We start from the raw sequence: 22,958 nt of genomic DNA on the forward strand, positions 1-22,958 counted from the left end.
CTCCTAGCTGATGATGTGTACCCTGGAAACTACTAGTCTTCTGCCCATTCATTCCCATAAAAGAGGGCTGTCCCCAGAGACAGGCAGTGTGTCTTCATGTGCCTTCATATAACTTAAGGTGCCAGTTCTAATCCTCTTGTAACGCTGTTTAGAGTTCCTGTTGCAAATTTAAACCTACTTCATTGTGATTACAGTGTGAGAGAAAAATATATAAGCGAGGAAGCAGGGAAAGCATTGTAACTTATGTGCTGAAGCATGGCTGTCATCCCTCCAGTTCACCTGCTCTAACAGCTCTGGTCGTTCTCAGCTATCACATGTGGCTGTTGCTGCTTTGCCAGTTGGTCTCCCCTCACAATGTTCCTGTTTTGGAAGGCTCCTAGTGTTTTCCTGAAGGAGGAACGTGCACGAGGGAGGAGGAACAATGAACTGAAGAGCTTTGAGACACTTAAAAATAAGGTTCACTGCTGCTTCCCCCACCATACGTTGCTGTGAGTAAAGCTTCAGTGCTAACGTTGTATACAACAATTGCAGTGCAAGGTTGTCAGTTCTCATTATGGAGAAACTGAGCAAATGGATTGCATTAATTCTTCAAACAGTCTTCTGAAATCAGTCTGTGGAGCAGAACAAGGGTGCAGCCACAGACTTTCACATGGTTTGAATTGAAGCGGTTGTCTTCCCTCTGCTCTCCCAGCAGCACTGAGCAGTGCCAGTGCGATGCGTTATCACCAGGGAGGTACTGAGCTGAAATGCAGAGTAATCAGGTTTCATCCTTATTTATGAAAATGTAGGTCTAAATACAAGTTTGAAATGGAATATTCTGTTAAGTAAAATATAAAGAAGATTATAGTATGCACTGGAAATCATTGCTTTTGACTGAAGCCTTTTCAGCTGTAAGAGGACAATAGGTACAGAAATCCATCATTTAGGTTACAGTCCTAACTTCCATATGATGAAAGTATAATGGGAGGTGCTGCTATCTCTCTGGAGGGGAGAGAGGCCTTGCAGAGAGATCTAGATACACTGGAGAACTGGACAGTCATCAACCATATAGAGTTCAACAAAGGATGTGTAACTGTGCGTTATGCTGGTGTCACTGTTCCTAAAATAAGGTGTGCATGACCCAAAGGCAAGGCTGTTTATCACTAGTTAAGATCTGTGGACATTTTATTTCTGTGGGATTTTTGTAGTCAGTGACACTGCTCTCTGCTGTTTGCTTTTGGTCTTTTGCTTAGGGATTGTGTGGAATTTCTGATGTTTCAAAAGGAAGTTTAGCAATAGGAATCTATAATTTGTCATCAAAACAAAGGAGAAAGCACTGCATATAAAGCATTGCATTAGTGTTAATTCTAGCTTTGAGTTACCATTAGCAGCTTATTTCTCAGCTTGGAGAGAGAGCAGTGTCTTTTCTGGTGGTAGTGGAAAGAGGTGATGGGTATGGAACGTGGCCATGCACGAGTTTAGGAAAGATCAGTTATTTTCATGTGGAAATTGTTCTTGGTTTAAGTGAAAATAAGAAAGTTGAGAACAGCAGAAGAGAAATCACTCTCTTCTAAAGTTACAAGTACTTTTTTATTAAGCCAGGAAAAAAAAAAGCCCTCCAGAAACCACAGTGAACAAAGACATCCCTTTTCATCATGGAGGAATTACTGTTATGATGCACGATGCTGCAATTTCTTTCCCTAATGATTCATTTTGTACGTACCTATGCATGCATCTGGCAGGTTATGATATAAAATGCAGCTCTATCTTCATGACTGAAGTCCAGAATTCGTTTCTTCATGTGCTGCCTTCTAAGTTGTCATTTTCAATCAGTAATGCTGTTGTAAGTTGCTTCAAGCACATATTCCTCCTTCAGAAATGTCCTTTTTTATTTTGACAAACAAAACAGAACCAGAGTAGCCTCATCTGAGCATGTATTTATTCATTTTCAGCAGGTCAGATTGTAACACCACCAACAAAACAAACATTTAGAATTATTAGAGAGGAACTTCAGTGAAAGTAAAGGATAATCAGATGGCTGGGAAATTGCTTTTATAAATCCAGTATGGGACACGTGCTCTTGCACATGAATTTTAGTTTATTTTTAAACAAAAAAAGAGGAGAATAAGGATAACTTCTCCTTTTATCTATCTTCTAATTTACTGCTATGCAATTTACAGCAGATATGCAATGCCATTGTAGGCACTAGAGACAACTTGAAACGCATAATAAAAATTCTCTGTTTATTAGATTTGTTCTTCTGTGATTAAAAACATATCTTAGCAGCAGACATCTGTTGGACAACTTATGTGGTTCCTTATTGTCTTGGTATGTGAGAAAATACTGTAGGCTGTATTGCTCAGCCTTGTTAGACACTGGTACTTCATAGATGCACAGGAAATTAAGCATATGCTAACTGTTGGAGCTGTAATAATGTGGAAGTTCAGTGTAATCTGCTGATATGAAAGAGTACTGCTCCTTGTGCCATACCCTATGGAAAGTAAAACCAGGGATGATAGAATCCCTCTTTCTTTCCCTGATTTCATGCTATATATCTGATTGGCTGTGGATCAAGTTTGACAGAAAAAAAGTGTGTGTGATAAGCAGCATGTTAACATCAAAATAATTTTGCAACTACTCCTTTGAAGCCTGAACTGCAGCCACTTCATAAAGAGCAGCATTACAGAGCACAGCACTATGTTCACTGTTCTTCACAAAAGAAGTTGGATTTTTTTTTCCATGGCTAAATATTCTTCCTTCAGGCTTGCTTAAATGGGGTGTGTCTTTCCTTAGTATGAGTAGGTTTCTTCCCATGAGTACAACTGACCACACTTTGGAAAGGTGACTGCTTTGTAGTCAAAATAGCACTGTGGTCTGCCAACATGCAGCAGAATCTGAGTATGCTTTCAAAGCAAAAGAGGCCTGTGTTGTTATATCAAGGTAGTTCAGAGATATCCAAAACCTGTTCTGTGTTTTGCATGTAAACATGCAGCAATACCTGTAAAAAAAAAAAAAAAAAAAAAAAAGTCACTAAGGATATAGTATTTATTTATTTATGGTTCACTGAAGATTTTTGTTCAAAGATGTCATTGCAGGTAAAAGGCTTTATGGATAGTATTTTTAAATGTTGAAGACTTATCTGAATAAAAGTACTTTCAAATTTATAATAGAGAATGTTTAAATCTTCATGTTTCAGGACAGAAAGCAGCCAGTTTAGGATGGATCTTATCTTGAATTATGATTTCCTTCTAAAAATATTGTGATATTTTCCCACAAATTCAGGTCAAAGATGGACTATGTAGGAGATATGGGCCACTATTCTAGTATGTTGTGTTAATTGCTGTGGAATGGTGTCTCTTATGCTCCCACGAGGATGTAAAACTACCATAATCTTGCTGACAAACTAGGAGCAGCAGTAAGTACTGAGTCCCTTTTCTTATAGTGAGCACCAAACTAGCAAAGAGTTAAAATTCAGCAATTGGGATCTGTGCTGTTCTGAAACATAAGCCACTAGATCTCAGGTCTTGCATCAAGTTCATGTGGTCATCAGCCAGGAAACACTGAGGTGAGAGTACCTGCTGGGCAGTTACCGATCTGCCTCTTAATGACTGCTGGTCATTGCTGCAGAAAAGTTCATCAGAATCTAACTAAGCATCAGATAAGTGGTTGCTTCTTCATTCTTGCCATTTTTAAGTTGATGCTCGAAGCATCTAGAATACATGCTGGTAAATCAGAGAGTAATAGATTTAATACCAGAGTAACCAAGGTAATTCTGTGCAATGTGGTATACATTTGTTAGAAAGAATCAAAGCCAAACTAGATCACTTTGTTTTTGTTGATGTTTGAGTAGAAATGGCAAAAGACTAAGGTAATATCCTCCCTGGTGGTTTTGTAAGGCTCCGAAGAGTTAATTTCAACATGCACTTCAGCTGGATTCTCTCAGTTAGCTATATCTGAACTGAGTGATAGAGAAATTCCTTGGAGCTAAGCTGTGAGTGTAATGTGAAGAAAAGTCAACACATGCTATGAGAAATCAAGGATGCCTTTTTAAAGTGTTTACCTTACTATGTTGTATCACTGAGGATTTTCCTTCCTAGCACAAGGGGTATGGCAGCATATACAACTGCTGAGCTTTAAGACTGAGTGAGGAGAAAGTAAGGAGAAGGCTGAGGAATTCTTCTCTGGAAGTGTTGAAGGCCAGAGTATTGTAGGAAGCATGTAGGAGATTTCCCCATGTAGCATGGGAGGATTTTTTTTTTAAGATGGTATGTGATCCAGGAGCTGGAAGTGTCTCTGGGCCATGTTTTACACAACTGTATGAACTGAAAGTTACTTTTCCAAAACCTTCTAAACAGGTGTTTGATAGCTAACCTGTACCTTATCCACAAGGTTTTTCTCCTTTTTTTTATTTTCCCTGGGTCTGATTAAGCAGGTGAAATACTTTTTTTGTGTTATAACATATTTTTCCTAAAAAGTGGATCTTTGATAATGTTCAGTTGTGACAAATTTAGCGTTTCTGTTTGGTACCTGATGTCAAAATAATTTTTTTTGAAGATACAGCTAGAGCAGTTTCTTCTGGCTAATTTCTTATGAATAAATATTCTTGACTAAGTGGATCAAAATAAAACCACAATCTGCAGTTGCTTCTTTCAACAAATACCAGATTGCGATAGTCAGTTGTGCTCTCCTGGGTTTTCTGTCTCTTTTCTGATTAGATGTTATCCAGCATTTAACCAAGACGTTTAGAAAAAGAAAGAGCTTACACTTGTTTTTGGACCTTGGTCAAATCTGTCTGTGCTCTGATAAGGAAGATTTAGAACAGCAGTTACGTACACGAATTGCACATTTTCGAGCAAAGTTGCAGGGGCAGATGTAACAGTTAACATGGCACAGATCCCTTGCTTTCTTATGCAGGAGATCCCAAAGTCTCTTCTTTTGATCTAAGGAATTTAGAAGGCATGACATAGCAAGTATTTGGTAAAACCAGGAATTGTTTCCACTCTTTTCTTCCATGTAAATACTTATTTTGTCTTTACTTCTTGACTGAGTGATTTCAGGAAGGGTGTAATACATGAGGAGGGAAGTATAGTCTGATTCTGAACTTAGTTGCCTCAGTATCTTAATTTTCGTTACAGAACTAGAAAGCTCTACTTTTTACTTTTCTCCTCTGAAGTGGAGAACACGCTCCATACTCTTTTTGGTGTGTCTTCTGACCATTAATAATACCGCTGACTTCTTTCCCTTGCAGTGAACCAGTACCACTAGGAGATTGCCACATCAGATTATAGGAGTTTGCTTCATTTCCAGGCAGCCCTATTTAATACACAGCTGCTACGTAATGCATGCGAAAAACCAAAATGATTTTCAGTTGCGTTAGACTTTATTGGATCTGACCTCTGGTCTAGGAGGTGAAGGGAGAGTGGAAAATGAAAGCTGATTTGGTATTAGCCCACTATTCATATTAGAAAAAGTAAATGCTTTTGCGGTTTTCCTTACAGAGGTGTCTTTATTCATTTGACATGCCTTTAATAACTAATTCTAGTTGTCTAGTTGCCAAGATGGATTTCCTACAGGCAGACTTAAAAGTGATTTTGTCCTCTTTGAATGTGTGGCTTCAAATGAACCCAGAACAGCAAACATTAAACTTCCCCCTAGACCTTGAGCTTTTCTGAAGCACTATAATAATATAAAAGGATAAGACTATTAGAAAAAATAAATAAATGAATTAAGTATGCATCATATGATATGAGCAGGACAATAAAACTCTTTGTTTTTCTCAGTTAATATCTCCTTTCTAGCACTGGACTTATGCTGGGGATTTCTCACTATAGGCATCTTACAGATTTTGATATCGCCATTCAGATATCCCTGGGGATGAGAATGTTTTGTAGGTTTCATTGGAAAGCAAAGAGCGAGCAGACCCCCGAATCTTTTTCATCACAGATGGCTTTGTCCATGTGCTTTTCTCCCATTATCACAGTTTTAAATATGTATCAGATACGTGCTAGCTTGAACAGTACAAATCTGCTTGAAGAACTGTCATTTTAGAAGCAGAGCAGTTGTTTTGAAATGTAATTAAATATTTTGAAAAGTTTCAACTAAATATTGTAGTATTCTTAAAGAACTCTGATTCCCTTGCCATGCAAGTTACATCCATTTAATTGTATTTTGAGTGGTATCAAACTTGCTGCCAAATTGCTGTATTGGAATGTTTTTTGTTGTTACGGGTCTATCAACATTACATCACTTACCGCATCATGTGTGACACACATGTCTATGTTTAACCTCTACAGCTAGGATATTTGAGCCTACTTTAATCAAATGTTATGCTACTAAATGGGTGTTATTCTTTAAAGCTGCTTTCCTGAGGTTAACAGTTCTGACTTTTCTTATGTCCACCTGCTGGACCTTGCTATCAAATTTAATAGAATCATAATTTATGACAAATTGGCAGATGCTAGAGACCAAAACTTAAACTTGGTTGCCTCTATTCCTTTGCTTTAACCTCTTTTTCTCTTGCAAACATCCCAAAGCTCTTACTACTAAGCAGGTATTTACTGAAAGATGTGTGTTAATGTTCAAGAAATGTGTAGATGTGGCACTTGGTGGGCATGGTGGTGATGAGTCAATGATCGGACTTGACCTTAGAGGTCTCTTCCAACTTCAGTGCTTCCATGATCCTATGTCCACACTTTCAGGAAACCAGCAGCTCCTTGCAGAAGATGTAATGTAGAAATGCTGAAGTTGTTAAAATGCCGAGAAGTCTTCTGTCCCTTGCAGAGGTCTCTGTGTATATCTCCTACGCTGCCTTTTCACAGCTGTTGAGTGAAGAGACAGACGCCCACTTCAAACAGCTCTTCCAATGCTGCTGTGTACAGAGCCATTGAGGTTGGATTTTGCACCTCTCAGGGTAACTGAGAGCAAGATTTGCCCAGTTACTGAAGACCACAATGCTAATAATAGAACAGCCCATGCAAAATGTGTTGCTTTCAGCTCTGACAAGTTTAGTGTAGCAAAAAGTAACGGTCCCGCAAGGGCCCTTCTTCGTGGATCTTCTGATTAAACTGACATATTTTTCCATACGTACTGAACAGCATTTTATGCCATCTTTTGGGAAGCTCTGCTGCTAGTGTACTGAAAATTCCAGACTAGAACTTTAATGCGGAAGTAGCACTGTGCTGGAAGGGCTCCAAAAAAGCCCCTTGATGAGCTATGGATGTAGAGCAACGTGGTACAGAGCTTCATGAAAGCATGATCCCCTTCACTGGGGATCTACTTCCAGTTCTTACGTTAAAGGCTGGGGCTACTGACATCAGTCTCATTTCACGTCCTTCAAAGACTTTTGAAAAGTTGTATATTTAGGTATATTGTGGAGTTTCAACTTAATGTGAAGTCCTGATAGCAAAATCAACGTTGTTGTCTTATGCAATTTCTTTAAGAGAAGGTCCAAATTCAAGGCCCTTTCCCAAGGATTTCCCCCATTTTGAACTGCTTCTGCTCTATCCTAATTAACATACAGACATCAGGAAGGCCAGTTCAACTCCATTGTGAGGTAAATGGAGACAGCAGCTTGTCTGGATCCTGGAAAAGTTGTAGAGTCAAAGATAGTTCGTAGTTATGCATCCTAAATTGTTTTCCCAGTAAACAAGGATGATAGACAATGGATAAATTATCATGTTAGAGACAGTCTCTTGACTAAAGTTTAACTGTTTCAATATATGCAGATTTTAAACAGCATTGTGATAACACACCTTTTGCCAGCTAGTGTGCTTGTAAACACTGAGTGCTAATTGAGAATGACTGTTACCTATGAGCCTGAGTGAGGCTAGAGGAATTATTGGAGGGTGGAGTGTGGGGGCTTGGCTGGTTTATTGCTTGACTAATCAAAATGTTTCAGTGCCATTAATTACACTCAGTGGCTAAGCCTGTATGTAAGTGAAAGACTTAAAAATGATCTGATTTGAAGCCCTTTTCAATTTCATTTTGTAGGTAGTGTAAGTGATTCTGTGTCATGAGAAAATGTATACAACACTGATAAATCCATAAAGTATTTGACCTTTAATCAATCCTAATATTTTCAATCCACAGAGCCTTCTTAAATGGCTGTAACCTTGGCCCTTTCACTTCCATTCATCACAATTACTGTTAGAGCTGTCTGATGCAATGCATAAAGCATTGCATGTTGACATCCAATATTTTATCATTAATAAAAAAAAAATGGTAAGAAACATTCCAAGTACTTTTGCTGTTCTGATATTTTCCAGTGCAGTGCCCAGGAGAAGAAAAGGGACAGTTTTGATTTATGTCAGTGCTGGCAGATATTGTTAATTGATGTTTACTGCTGGCAGAATGTAGGCATAGTTGATTCTCTAAACAACTTGATACTTGATGCTACATTAATTTTTAGTGGTTGTTAACCCTTTCTTAATGAGAGTAGTGCTTGTAAACCATACTCTACCTTAGTATTTTACATTTTATGCAAGAGTTTTAGGGTCCCCAAATAGTAATATGCATTAATTGTGAGCTTCAGGCTAAGCCAAGCAGACCTTGCTCGTGTTGGAATACAGGAGTTAGTGCTAGCAGGATGGTTACAACAGATCTGTTTTCCTCAATCTCCCAAGGCTTCTTATTGCAATCTTGATCAAGGAAAACTGTGGTGATGGAGAGAAATTTTGATGAAGTTTACCTAAAGAGGGGCTGTTTCCCCTAAGTGACTAAACAGTCCTATGCAGGGAATGCTGGACTGCTTGTGGAGAAACTTGTAGTTCTGCTACACATGCGGGCATTTCTTTTACCTTTCTCAGGCCTTTTACTCTCTGTGCTTTGCCAGTGGGAATTTCAACTTTTTTTTTCTTGGGCAGCCTCTTTACAATCATACATTCTTCTGCCAAGTATAAAGAATAACACGCTTGGATTGAGATAAGTATGATAAAAATAAATATTTCTGAAATTTTCTCTTGTGTAATGTAAGCTTTCACATTCACCTATGATTCATAACACCCTTGAGGCTAGAGGTGCTATCCAGGATTTTTCCCGACAGTGGACTTCCATTGTCTTTGCATTCTGAATGAAATCTGACCTGTGCTGCTATATGAAAACAGCACTCAGGTATGATATCTTGCTACTATTTGTCCCACCTACAACAGGCTTCCCACATCTCTCTCATACATTACCAAAATATTCTTTAATTAACGAGTATTTTATATATATTTTTATTTGTGTAACTTTATATTTTGGAATAAGGAAGTATCGTGACTGCTTCAACAAAGGAAGGTCAGAAGTGCAAAGCAATGGCAGTATTAATGGTTTTGTACACGTGAGTCCCATCTTAGCTGGAAGGGCTTTATGTTCTCTTTCTCCATCATGTAGATTTTTCTTAGCACAGTTTTTATAGATCTTAACAATTTATTAGTGGGAATTATACTTTTACAGAAATCATGAAAAAATGACATAGGAACATGATCTAAGTCCCCTCTCTCCCCCAATGATAGTTCTGTTGTTTTTATAGCCATTTTGCCAAGCCAAACAAAAATGATTAAATCTGAGCAGTGATGTGTAAGAATTAGCATGATATGTCTCTGGATACTGGATGGAAGAACGAGCGTGATTTCATTCTTACTGCAGTTACCCTGTAGACTCTTTCTGTCTGTGCAGTTTGTGTTGGTGGAAATTTCACAGGAATGTCATGGAAAGATTTACAGACTTTCTGGCCAGGTTGATCACTAGCTGCTCTGACATCCTGCCTCTGCTGACAGAATTGATATTAACTGCAAGATAAAATCTCAGCCCTGTTCCGGAGTGCTCAGTGATCACATCATTTGAGTGCAGGAAATACAGACTGTGACTGTGCGAGGGGCACCCACAGAAGTGTGCCAGACCTCCAATTTTGCATAAAAGATTCTGAGACAACGTTGTAGGTCTACACCTACAAAATTTGGATCACTCTACTGTCTTTAATGGATCTAGAGAATGCTAGTGGAGCCAATAGCCTTTTTCTGAGAAATGAGAACTGCAGGAGCTGCTCAGTTCTGCTGAATACCGAATATCCTTAACTCACAGAAGAAAACTGCTGATATCAGCACTCATTCTCATTCTTGCAGTAGACTTGAAGTTGAGGAGTCCCAAAGAACAACCACACCTGTAGTTTATGCACAGAAACTCCACTGTGCATATTTAACTTATTTTTAATAGGCTTTATCAGCTAGTGCTTGCAGTTGGTTCTAGTCTAGTATAAAATGGAGGGATGATTTTTGTCAGGATCTATGTCGGTAAGGTTTTCCTTGACAGAGGCTTTGGAAAGAGCCCCTCTGAACAGTAGCCAGGTACATGGCTTGCAAATGGTGCTGGATTCTGGAAGCAGTTTCATATTTACCATTACATGGGTAAATATGGTATGATGGATGTTAGGAAAACTTATTCTCAGAAAAAATGGTAAAGCATTGGAACTGCTGCTGCCCAGGGAGGTGGTGGAGCCGCCATCCCTGGGGGTGTTCAAGCACCACAGAATTATGGCACTGAGGGATGTGTTGTAGTAGGCATGGGGGTGGTGGGTTGATGGTTGGACTAGATCTTAAAAGTGTTTTCCAACCTTCATGTTTTTATGCAATTGCTTTCTGTACAGTGACTAATTGCAGGGCCAATCTGTGACTCTGCTTGTGATTTCATAAAGCCTTTTCCTTGTGGTGGGAAGCACCCAAAAGGATCACTTCCTGTGGTGGCACCATACTGCTTGAAGAGACTTAGACCTTGAGTACTTATTAGATGTTCTGATGTATGCTCATCTGTGTACTGACATCTTCCCTGATCTCTTAGGCTCTACAGATATATTGATGCTGTTAGAAATCTGTTGCTCTTGGCTGCTGTAGCTCATGTTATTAGTCCCATATTTTAGGGCAAAAGCATTGCTTGTATTTGTGAATAAGAATTACTACTGCATAGCTCTTGATTATCCAGAATTAAATTTGCTGCAGCTGTTTTTTGCTCATTTATGTCAGAAATGCAATGCTGGTAAGACTGATGTCTTGTCATAGACCTTTGTTCATTAATTTTATTGCACATTGAGCATGTAACTGCTGGTGAGTTTTCCATTTGTTCCTGCATAAAGTAGTGCCAGTTATCTAGGAATAAATCTGTGAAAAATATCACAGTGTTTACTTGTGAAGTCAAGAGTCTGGACTCACTGATGGGCAGGGTGTAAGCAGGGTGGGGAATAAATGAATGTATGCTGCTTTCTGATACTGTCCTCCACTCAGGAGGATTTTACACTGGGGTATCTTAGCATCTGTACGTGGTAGCTGTCTCCCCTGAATCCTGTCTTCCTATAAATTCTGCCTCCTCATCCTCTTGCACAAATCAGGTGCTTAAGCTGAGGTGGGACACTGCCTGTTGAGGATGAGCAAGAAGTTATAAGTTTGCTGCTGAGACAGATGTTTGGGATGTTAATAAGAATGTTGCCTGGGCAAATACAGCAAGATTAATCCCTCAGACTCAACTCTCTTCCCTGTGTATGTTTCCAAAGTGCTCAGAGGCAATGTCCTGCCTCCTGTTTTCTTTCATACCCAACACTCATTTGAAAAAGCCAAGCCATATACAGACACTGAAACTGTTTATCTTGGTGGAGGGAGCATTATCTGTTCAGCTTTTTGCTTTGTATTTTGTGTCTTCTATTTCCTCAAGTCCTGTTGCTTAACTGCTTGTCTTTATCCAGATACTAAATGGAAGCAACCTTCTCCTGCAGACTTTTTGTCTCCCAGTCTGAGTTTTTGAGTTGTTTTTTTTTTTTTTCATCTTTTGTTGGAGGGAAGAATTGAAGCTGTTTTAGAAGGTCAGTGGCCATAGACAGGTTATGCCTGGCTGCTCAGCAAATGTATTTTCAGGTCAAAGTATGTTTCCAGGTCAGAGTGGAGAGACCTGGTGGTGTTGTAACAGTAATTTCTGAAGACGAGCTGAATTTCACCTTTCCTTCATGAATTTTCCATAGGTTTATACTGCATTTTCTAATTGTACTGCTTTTCTTCAGGTTCTAAGCTGAACGACTTCCCATCAGTAGGGACAAAGGAAATCCGTGTTGCTTTTTCATTGCCTTTAGAGTTCAAAAGGTTTTACAAGGTTCTAGTGAAATATGACTGTGTTTTCCAATTTGGGAATTTAGGGTCACCCTTCCCCTGCTTTGTGCAAAAAGAAGGGAGAGGTACAGAGGTGTATTTCACCCAGCAGGGGATCAAATGTTCTATCTGAAGATAATTTTGAGTATGTTGTGGTATATGAAGATCTCCCGTGAACAATCCTATAAATTTGCTCAGCAATGTCCCTTGAAAAACTCAGGGACCCTTCAGTAGAAGTATGAGCAAGCTTTTATTCTGCAGAGCTGCTGAATTTGCTCTGTGATCTTGGCGCATTCCTGTGGATCTGCCTCCCATCAGCAGGCAAACCAGAGTCATGTGGGTAGTGCTGCACCGCATACGAAAGTAGCGAAACTAAAATAAGAAGATGCAGCTCTTTGCAAGGAATTAGTAATAAAATGAAACTTGTATCCAAGTTTCTGTGAGGAGTGAAGTGACACAGTTCCCTTCCAAAAAATGAGTCTGCAGAGGCATTGCAGTTGCTCATGTTTACATGTATTTATATGTGGCAGCTTTATCGCTGATACATCAACAGCTCAGAAACAAAAATCAAAGTAACTAAGTTTTCCTTCATTTGAGTTCTGTAAACCATTCACAGCTGTTATTTCAGCTGTCATGTGGGAATATTATGTGAAAGAAGAGGAATCTTCGTGGGCTAAAGTTCAGTTCCTCCTTATCCCTCTGCCAGTGGCTTGCAGCAGTGCCTTGTGCATATGTGGATGGGCCTGTGTTCCCCTGCTGAGTTCATGGAGCTGAAGGAAGCCCGGGCTTGTATGGATATATATCTTGTATGTGTTTTCTGCTGCTGCTAAGTGAGCCTGAAGCTGGGCTGTGTTTACAGACTTTCGGACCAACACAGTATGGCAGCTGATGCACTTTACTTTCAGGGCTCGTGGTCTCTGGATGGCTGATGTAGGGGGCTGCTATGCTTCTCAGGGGAGCACAGGCAATCTGGAGGCACCAGTTCATCTCCTTCTCCTAACCCTGACATCTTAAGAGTAACACAGTCTGTCACACAGGGTTTCTTCAGGGATGGGGGCTGTAATTCCACCCTGATGTGTGTATTTGCATACCTTTCTCATCTCCTGTCATAGTGACTCTGTCATCTTAGGAGATCTGATGTTCCAGAAACACTGAGTGTAAAAATCACATGGTGTACTGAGATTTCCCCACACCAGAGTTATGAGAATTCAAAAGATGCACTTCCCATGAGCAGCAGGACTTTACATCCTTGTGGCTGTCTCTGATACAAATGCATGGTCTGCAAGTGATTGATACGGTATCGTTGGGGGCAATAGTGGAAAATCAGATGTATAGCTCATGTGGCTGAGCATGGACCTGTTCCCAGACTTTATTCCAAATATGGGTAATACTGGTCAGAGAACTATAATGTTGTTAGGAAGATATCTGTTATGACTGTATGAACTTAGGCATTTAGAACTGTTCTCTTAGGGTGCTAGATATTGTGTAACGCTTCTGATGCCTTCAGGACTGTTTTGCCCTTACATTCCAGTTTTTCCCATTGCTATATGACATACAATTTACATCCTTCTGAAGCAATAAAGACAAAACGCCAAACCTGCTCTTGCTTCCAGAAGCTGAAGATGTGGAAAAACTGCCAAACAGTTAATCCTTGTAGTAAAATACTGAGTTGGCAATGCTGCAGCTGTTCTCCTGTACCAGGTCACATAGTGCATGTTCCTGTTTAGAAAGTGAATGTTCAGTTTCCAGAGAGTGCACTCACACTTTCTTTATAAACCAGCAACCACATGGAAGAGGCAGATGGAGTGAATCTCCTAATTAGTAAATATACTGAGGGTTCTTTGTTCCCAATCCTGTTTAGAGAAAGACATGTAAGCTATTTTGCCATCAGATACCACTATGTGTATCCAAATTGCAAGAGAGCATGAGAGAAAAAGTATCTTTCATAAATGACAAGCTGATTTAGGAATGCTGTCTGGAGCATATGTGAGCTACTAGGCACATCTTTGATTCTTTTGTCAACATCTATTATGAGGGAGTTTCACTTGGGTACCAATTAAAGCATAATTTTTCACCCTCCTGTTCTTGTTTCATCATACATTTATTTTTAATGCGTTGTCTGCTCATGGCCCCTGGAACAATACAAAAGCCTTTAACTGTCTGAACTGAACTACTGTGGCCTTTCTTGTCAGAAAGAGCTCCTAGATTTATTTCTGTGCACAGTGTCACCATAAAATGCTACTTTCTTTTCTCTGTTCTGCAGGCAATGACCTATAATAATCAAGTTTCACTGTCATTTCAACCTTTGTTCTAAAACATTATTATGTGTAGAAAATTGATTAACTGGAATTTAGTACATACAACAAAAGGGAACTTTGTTGAAACCCAGAGGGCCGTTTCTGTTCAGTTGATAAATGTATTAGTTTCTTTGGTTTCCTGAATTACCAGGTAAAGGGCAACATTTTCCAGATCTGACTAATTTTGCTGAAACATCTGAAAGACAAATACCAGAAGTCAAATCTAACGTACTCTTCCCAGGGGCTTTAAAAAAAAAAAAAAACCACCCCAAATTCTTTATTTTGAAAGGCTCAAGTAAGAGTGCAAAATTAAATGGGTGATTCATGTGAGATATGTGAACTGAACAACACATCAAGCTGTTGCACCAGCTGAAATGGCCTGGGTTTCCTCAGCACCATTACAGAAAAGAAATACATCACTGTGTTATTCCAGCCAGGCTAGCCGTCACTATATCTCAGGCTCGCAGCAAACCAGACCCACTGCAGTGAGCTCTCCATGCAGGGCTGAGGCACTTAACTGCAGAGACAAACCTTGCTTCTTGTGTCCCCTCAAGGCACAGAAGTACTGGGTCCTGGACAGGGTCCCTGAGAAGGGGAGGATGCTCAGCACTGATGGCCTTGCTCACAGTGGCACCTCTCCTGCTTCACAGTTGGATACCATTCCCTTGTTAGTCTCTTCCTTCCTGCTGTTACTCACCTGATGAGGAGCAGCTGGATTCTGCCTTCCCACCCAAAGGAAGTTCTTGTACTTACAGACTCGTGGACTTACGCAGAGAGACTTGCCAGGCTTGGTGCTAAATGTTGTTGAGTGCAAGGCTGCCTTTGTGCTCGGGTAGCAGCAAGTAAGAGCTATCATAACCAACAGACACATTATTTATCAGTTCATCAACACAATTGTGTCATGTTTCATACTCATGGCAAACACAGTAAAAATATAGCACGTGCTGATGCTTTTTTGGTCAACAGCGAATTTAATGTGAGTCAGCAGTGTGCTCAGGCACCCGGATAGGTCAATGGTACCCTGGGATACATCAAGCATGGCATTGCCAGGTGATCGAGGGAGGGGATTGTCACACTCTGCTCTGGTACAGCCTCATCTTGGGTGCCACAGTACAAAAAGGACCTAAAACTATTAGAGAGTGTCCAAAGGAGGACTACAGAGATGGTGAAGGATCTTGGGGTGAAGAACTATTAGGAGCAGCTGAGGTCCCTGGGTTTGCTAGAGCAGCGGAGCTGAGGGGAGCAGGGACCAGAGGGTAGCACTGAGCTCTGCTATCTGTGACAGTGACAAAGGGAACAGTATGGAACTGTTGGGGTAAGAAGTTGGGGGGTTGATGGGGGTTAGGGAAAGGGTCTGCACCAGAAGGAGGTGGTCGTGACCCTGAGCTGCCAGAGTTCAAGGAACATTTGGACAATGCTTTCAGACATAAGGTATGGTTTCTGGGTGGTGCTGTGTGGAGCCAGAGGTTGGACTTGATGATCCTTGTGGGTTCCTTCCAACTGATAGTATGATTTTTTTTGAGAAGCAATATTTTAAGCAAATGTAAATGCTCTTAGATGGGTAAATGAGAATCCTTAACTTAATTTTCTGTAGGAAATGTCAGCCACCACATCTCAAGGCATGAAAGCCCTCCCCCATTGCCAGTGTCCATCACATTTATTTCAGACCAGACAAAATAGCTTCTAGGTATCATGGGAAGAAGCAATAGTGTCTGAGTGCCTCCTGGACAAGACTTGAACCCTGAGTATATTTTGTTTTGTGCCAGAATTGAATTTGATGTGATAGCTCTGGAAGAATGCAGAGCTGACAGTCTATATACACAACCAGGATTTTAGTCCACATGGGTAATGAGACCCAAGTATACAGCCACTTTCTTCGTGCCTCTGTCAATTTGAAGTGCATTTTTAAATGAACAGTGGGGTTATTTGGGTCTATTAATTACAGTAATTGTTTCCTGCGTGGAAACCACATGTGAAAGGTTCGTGTGTGCAGGGGAACGCTGGCATGTGTGAGACCAGAGCAGTTCCCCTTTGAAGATTTTTTGTCCCTAGAGAGGGAGCTTGTAATGAGCAACAACGTTTACAGTGAGGACTTCAATGCTCCTTGTTGCCCTATCGTTGCCTTGCCTTTCACGTGGAGATTAAAGCCAGTGGTTGGAGCTGCTCCTCCTTTTCCCATGTGGCCGATATAAATTCTACATCAAATGGAAAGGAGGAAGGGCAGGTTTGGCTGTCAGCAAAAAATGAAGAGGTCTGACAGCAGCAGGAGCAGGGGCTCAGTACTCATTAATCTGGAGGGCACCAGAAGAGTAAAAAATAAAACCTGAGGAAGATGCCTACTGTGCCCTTTAAACACAGAGCCCGTGACCAGCATAATGAGAGGAACAACACTGATAAGTACATGGGGGGGAAAATGCTTTTTGTAAGGCTTGCCTACTGGATGGTGTGATGGGAAACTCATGCAGGTTTTGATAGATTATATAAAACTTTGAATGCTGTGGTTTGTGTGTTATGGAAGTACAATAATAATTCTGTAGTTAAACTTCTAACCTGTTTTCTATTACAAGTCTCTCCCTTTTAACTTTCATAAGAAAGCCTTCTTTCTGCCTTTTTTTTTTCTTAGCACAAAGTGATGCCAGAAAAAAATTGTTTGGGGAAAGTTTAGGATTAATCTAACATTTTGCAGAGTGTTATTTCCCCTTTTACATCTCCTTCTGCTGCAGTGCCCCATCTCAACAGCAGCCCAGCTTCTGTGCTCTCTTGCCCAAGGGTAGAACCCCTGGAACAGTACAGTTTGGAGGGGAGAGGGATGGAAAAATGCTCAGCAGTGCGTCCTGAGAGAAAGCAGCCAGACAGTGTGGCTTTATTGAATTAGGGAAGAGCTATGCAGGGAAGAGAGGCAGTTGATCTCCTGACATAGCTAAGAGCAGATAGTGAGTCCTTGAGCTGTGTATGTGGTTTGTGTTGAAGTCAGGGTGTGGTCATAAATCAACCCTCAGTGGCACTAGGGTTTGTAGAATGTCGTTCTCTCAGCTTGGTTCTACAAAAATTTGGATATTCACAGTATAGTTTTTTAATTCAGTCCCATGTCCTGTTCACTGCTCTTCCTTGCAGCAGATCAGCAGTGTCTCTGTTCTGGGATTGCCGGAAGTGTAAAAGCAAGAGGTCCACAGAAACAGTGCAGGGTTTCTCCCCATCCTTTGTTTGGGATGGTTCCTGAGCATGAATACAACCAAACTCATTTTCAATTCAGCTGGAACAATAAACACTCAAAAACAAACAAACAAACAAAAGAACCCCAGAATATTAGCTACTCTAATCAATGTTTTCTTTCTTTTCAGAGGAAATTTTTATAGGTAAGAATATCGCTCCTTTCAGCCCTTCTCACTTCATCTGAAGAAGTATGGAAAGGCAAGGTTCAAAGACAAAGCTGTGAAATAAAACTCCCTTTGTTAGCTGAGCCAGAAATTTGAGACACTGGGGAAGATTATTAGAAAAGGGTTAGGTCAGGGTACACTTTGGTTGTATTCAAACATGGAGAATGGAGAGGCTGAAGTCCTATTACGCACAGAACCCAGGCTGCACATCAGAGAATGTTTATGTTAGCAGTGAGACCCAATTAAGAGGAAAATACATTTTCTCTATTAAAAACCCTCTTGCTGCCTAATATTGTTTATTATCAGTTAAACTACTTCAGGCTTTGCTGGTTTTTAACAGGACTTATCGCATTTGAGTCTCTACTTGATGAATAGTTGGATCCTTTGAAGCCTCTCTTTTAGCACCAGGTGACATCATGTCATGTGAGCTCTACATTCCCGAACTGGCCAAATGAAAGAAGTGGCTTAATCTCAGAGTTGTTGGTCTTCTCCTCAGGTACTTGAGCAGCTATGCAAAAGATTTTGTTAGGAGGTGTAGTCTGTGGTTCTGTCCAGTGTTCATTCAGGGACATCAAAGGCAAGAAAAGCTGTCCTCTCCTGGGCCTAGTCACGACTATGAGAAGGCTGTTAGAGTATTATTTGAGCTATTCTCTGGGATGTGAGTATTCTGCAGAAGTAACTTTGAAGGATGTGATGTTCTTGTGTCAGTGTAAATCAGGGGTGCCTTCACAGATGGAGAAGTCCTTACAAGTTCGTTAAGCTCTGGGTATTGAAAAGGGTAAGGCAGAAAGAGATTAATCTGGTAGGGAATCTCTGATTAGTTTTACTAGGTGTTCTGGATGAAAGTGAAAAATGAAAAAAACTACTCCAAAAATTTCGTTTTGAAATACTGCATGTTGCAAAGTATTTTTGTGATGATCAAGTAATCCACTTAAGTCTTAGATGTAAGTAAAATGAAATAAATTAATTTTTCTAAATGAATAATTGACAAACATTTGAAAATGAAAGTGTATGAATAGTGTTTTTGTAAGTGAACTGCATCAGCCTAGTGGCTTGCTAATTTGTATTTGCTTTACCAAGCAAGAAAAAAAGCAGACTTAATTGTGAGTTGTTTTATACTTAAGCATGATTAAAGGCCCTCACAGTATCAGTGGGATATTAATAGACAATTACATCTTGAGTTTAAAATGGATAGATCATTTTCAAGAGAACACCACTGCACAGACAATGCTGCACAGAAATAACATGTCAGTAATATCACACTACTGTACAGATTTTAAAGATAAAGTTCCATCTGGCAAGCAGACATTCAGGAAGGAACTGTGGCTTTCACACAGATCAAGTTTGTGAGGGATAAAATACAGCTTGAAGCTTCATTTCTGCTTCTCACTGTTGGCAAATGTAAATATGCTTTAGATGTATCTCAAAGAAATTGAGCACAAACAACTGATATGGAAAAAACTAGTTTCCTCAGCTTGTCCCACTGGAGGTTTAAGACTACTCACATGGTCATCCCAGAGAACAGGAGCCAAACAGAAAACCAAAAGGAATTCAAAAAATGATTACTACAAAGCAAGAAGAAAAAGCTCTGTTAATGCTTTACTGAAAACTTCAGTGTGCTCAAAAAACATCAGTTAATGTAACCCCTGTGAGGTAAGATAAATAATAAAAAACACATTTATGAACCAGGAGGCAGGAATAGTGCCTATCAGACAATGCTGTTGCTGACTTCAGTGGTCCTTGGAGAAGGTCTCCTCTGATATGTGCAGACTTGGAGCTGGTGGCTGTTGCGGGGTGCAGGAGCCTGGCTCTCTCATTTTGTTTTGTTTTTTTTGTTCTTTTGCCACAATAGTAACCTAGCTTTATAGCAGGTAAGATAATGGAATGCTAATAAGATGGTTGATGTAAAGCAGTGTATAAAACTGAGCTTCGCTGTTTGTCTAATGTACATGCCACTGACAGACATAAATAATGATATTCTCTGTTTCTGTAGTAGCATTTGTCCTAAATTATTCAAGAATTGTTTACAAATGATGCACAGCATATTTTGGAAAGGAAGAAAAATACATTTACATCAGACAAAAAACATATGGTATTTTTAGCAAACATACTATAATCCGAAGTTGTCTTTGCTTCAGAGATTGAAGTTTAAGAGTAACTGCTACTTGTAAATGATGTAAATATTAAACCTAACAGCAACAGAAAATGCTGATTTTTAAGAAGTACTCCAAACTGCAGCGATAGCATAGTATAGTATTTACCTCATCGTGAGCCAAAAGGAAGAGTCAACGCCTGAATTTTCTATAGGGGAAAAAATCCAATATTAAGATTAAAATATGTTCAACTGTATTAAACTTTTTCATTTCAAGTGCAGTTGAAATGTGTGCACTAGTGTAAAATATTCTGTAAAACATTTTGATCTTACTTATTCTTTCAAGTAAAGAAAGAAAGGTTTCCTAAAGCCTGATTGTCACTGATTTTATAACATGATAGCTTTATGGATTAGAGAATACATTTACTTACATGCTCACCCACAAGGAAAGAGGCAACTACTGAGTCATAAGCACCAATGACTTGTCTTTGAAGACCACCTGCAAAATTGCTGATTGAGCATGATCGAGGTTTCTTATGAGATCTCTTGAGATCTAATGGTTTAAGAAAATAGGTTTTGAAATCACTACTGCTAATGGGTGTAATATGAATGTATCCAGGGAAGAGTATACCTTATGGATATTTTCTTATTTTCATTCACTGTTGCCTCTCCAATGGCCACTGTAGATTTGTTCTCCATTTTGGAGAAAGCTGATATATATGCTGATTATCTCAGTGTGGTTCACCAGGATGAAGGCTGTTTTAAAAGGGAACATTACTGTAACTCTACCTGGAAAGTGTGGATGACAGCTGTCAGCAGTTCATAGTTGGAACTACTGTTTTAATCATTTTCTTCTTTTCCCAAACCAGTGATCAAATATTACCATTAAAGCAATTTAGATAGAAGCACCTACTTCTAAGAGAAACAGACTTGCAGTGTGGAGCTTGGAGATGAGGCACCTGTTAGTTATTTGCTCAATCAGTCGCAAATTGTGATCTGAATTCAAAATAATTCCCCTATTCAGCTGCAAGAATTCTTCAGGAAATGGGATTACATTGAATTTAGAAATGCTGACTGTTTAAACCAGTGCAAAACTAAAATAGATGTGTCAGTCTGTGACAGTGGAATGGCTTAGTGCTTAGCTCTGGGGAAACAGGACCTCGTGCTTCTGGATCATGGGCTGGAGTCCACCCCAGTTCTGCCTCTGAAAATAGCTGCTCTCTGATAGCTTATTGCCTGTTGATGTGGAATGAAGTCTGTGCCTTCGGTGACAGCTCTTCATCATAAAACTTACCTGTGCTATAGGAATTAACTGACTCTTAAAGGTCAAATCTAAAATCGGGCTCAGCATCTGTTCTCACAGTACCTTTGGCATTGGGAATGACTTTCATGGCTATGACCTTATTTAGATCCCTTAGACTTGAGGCATCCCTTCATCCATCACGTGCAGGTGCTCAATTTCACATAGGCAGGGGCAGCTTGAAGCAGTGCTGGACAGCATTTGGCGAGGGCACACAGCAGCTCGCGTGCAGGCAGCCTTTGGCTGAAGGGCAGTGATAGTGTGAGGCTGTCTGTAGGAAGCCAGATGGGGAAGGAGGCTGACATCTGCAGAATGGCTTGGATGCAGTTCAGACATTTGAACAAATGGAAAAAAGGATTTAGCTAGGGACATTTGAGATAGAAAATTTATCTCTGGCTGAGCATTGGGCTTCAAAAGGAAGGGGGGAGGAGCAGTCAGGGCTTTCTTCCTCTATACAAGGTAGTGCTGCCTATGTCAGGGAGGTCAGGTGGAGCAGGTAGGTCAGCAAATACAGTTACGTGTCAATGCAGATGGTGGCCAGGTTGGATATAGGGTGCAGCACTTAAATCAGATGTCCTTTTTCTCTGTGCTGGAAGTACTCGCTGGATCTGAGAATGTGTTGACCTATTTAAAAATTTGAGTCGATGTGAACTTACCTAATTTTTGCTAGTTGAATTTTAATGTTTTGCCCTAAATATCTTATTTATTTATTTATTTGGAGCCACTTCCTGCAGGGAATAAAGCTCTGAGTGGAGAAAATTCTAGAAAAAATAAGAGCTTGAAACATCAGTATTTGCCAAATTACATGATTTTTAGTACATATATATTTTTATAGTTCTGCATACTTAACTGTTCAATTAGTAATAAATTTGTAAGTCACACTTGAAAGCTGGGAACACATACAACGCTTATTGGTGTGGTAGAATGTACAGTTAGAAATAGCTATCCTGTTTTCATACAGTGGCTGTGCTTTCAGACTTGTTTTCTGTAGCTTTCTGTATGCAAAGAAGCTGATAGAATTGGCATGAATATGTGAGAGAACATTTCATTTGGTGTAGAAACAAAGATTATTTATGACATGTTCAGATACAAAAATTTGGAGATCTTGCTTTTTCTTTTTTATTTCCTCACCGTTGTATTTTGGGGTTTAATGAGTGTTTAATGATACATGTTCTAATTGCATTAGGCCTTATTCAGAATGTGCAGTAGTGTGGTATTAATGTTAATATGCTATGCAAAAGCAAATACCAAGTGGTGCTCAACGTGAAGCTTTAGCACTCTGTAATTAGGCAACACACAGAAGACAACTTTACTTTCTTCTCTTCTGTAACTGTGGTCTAGTTTGTGTCCCTGAGGTACCAAGCTCGTAAATGTCTCCACACCAAACTTAGTGGTGAAATTGCTGGGATTGCTGCTTGCAGACATTTAATTTTCTTAGCTTTTACCAGAACTGGTGGTTATTTATTTGGAAGTCTCAGGCATGGGGAGTTATTTGATTTAGGGGGCAGTCCTTGCAATATGTGATTACTACTGAATATCCCTTGGCTCCTTAGGAAATATCATAATTAATGCCATTTTCTTGATTAGCTGATTCATAATTAAATTTAGCGTACAGCATATGTTTATTTCATTTGATTTAATTTTGTAATAAATCTTTTAGATTATGTATCACATGTCAATTAGCTTTGAAAAATGGAAACAGATGCAGTATATGTTTTAGAAAAGAAAAAGGGTTAAGCTCACTATGGGCTTCAACCTGTGACAGGTTGAGGAATATCTTTTATGTCAGTGGAAGAAGAGCAGTCTGAG

The sequence above is a fragment of the Cyrtonyx montezumae genome, unplaced genomic scaffold (assembly GCF_038088225.1).
Source record: "Cyrtonyx montezumae isolate F1298 unplaced genomic scaffold, pur_monq_1.0 scaffold_0, whole genome shotgun sequence".
NCBI classification, from domain to species: domain Eukaryota; kingdom Metazoa; phylum Chordata; class Aves; order Galliformes; family Odontophoridae; genus Cyrtonyx; species Cyrtonyx montezumae.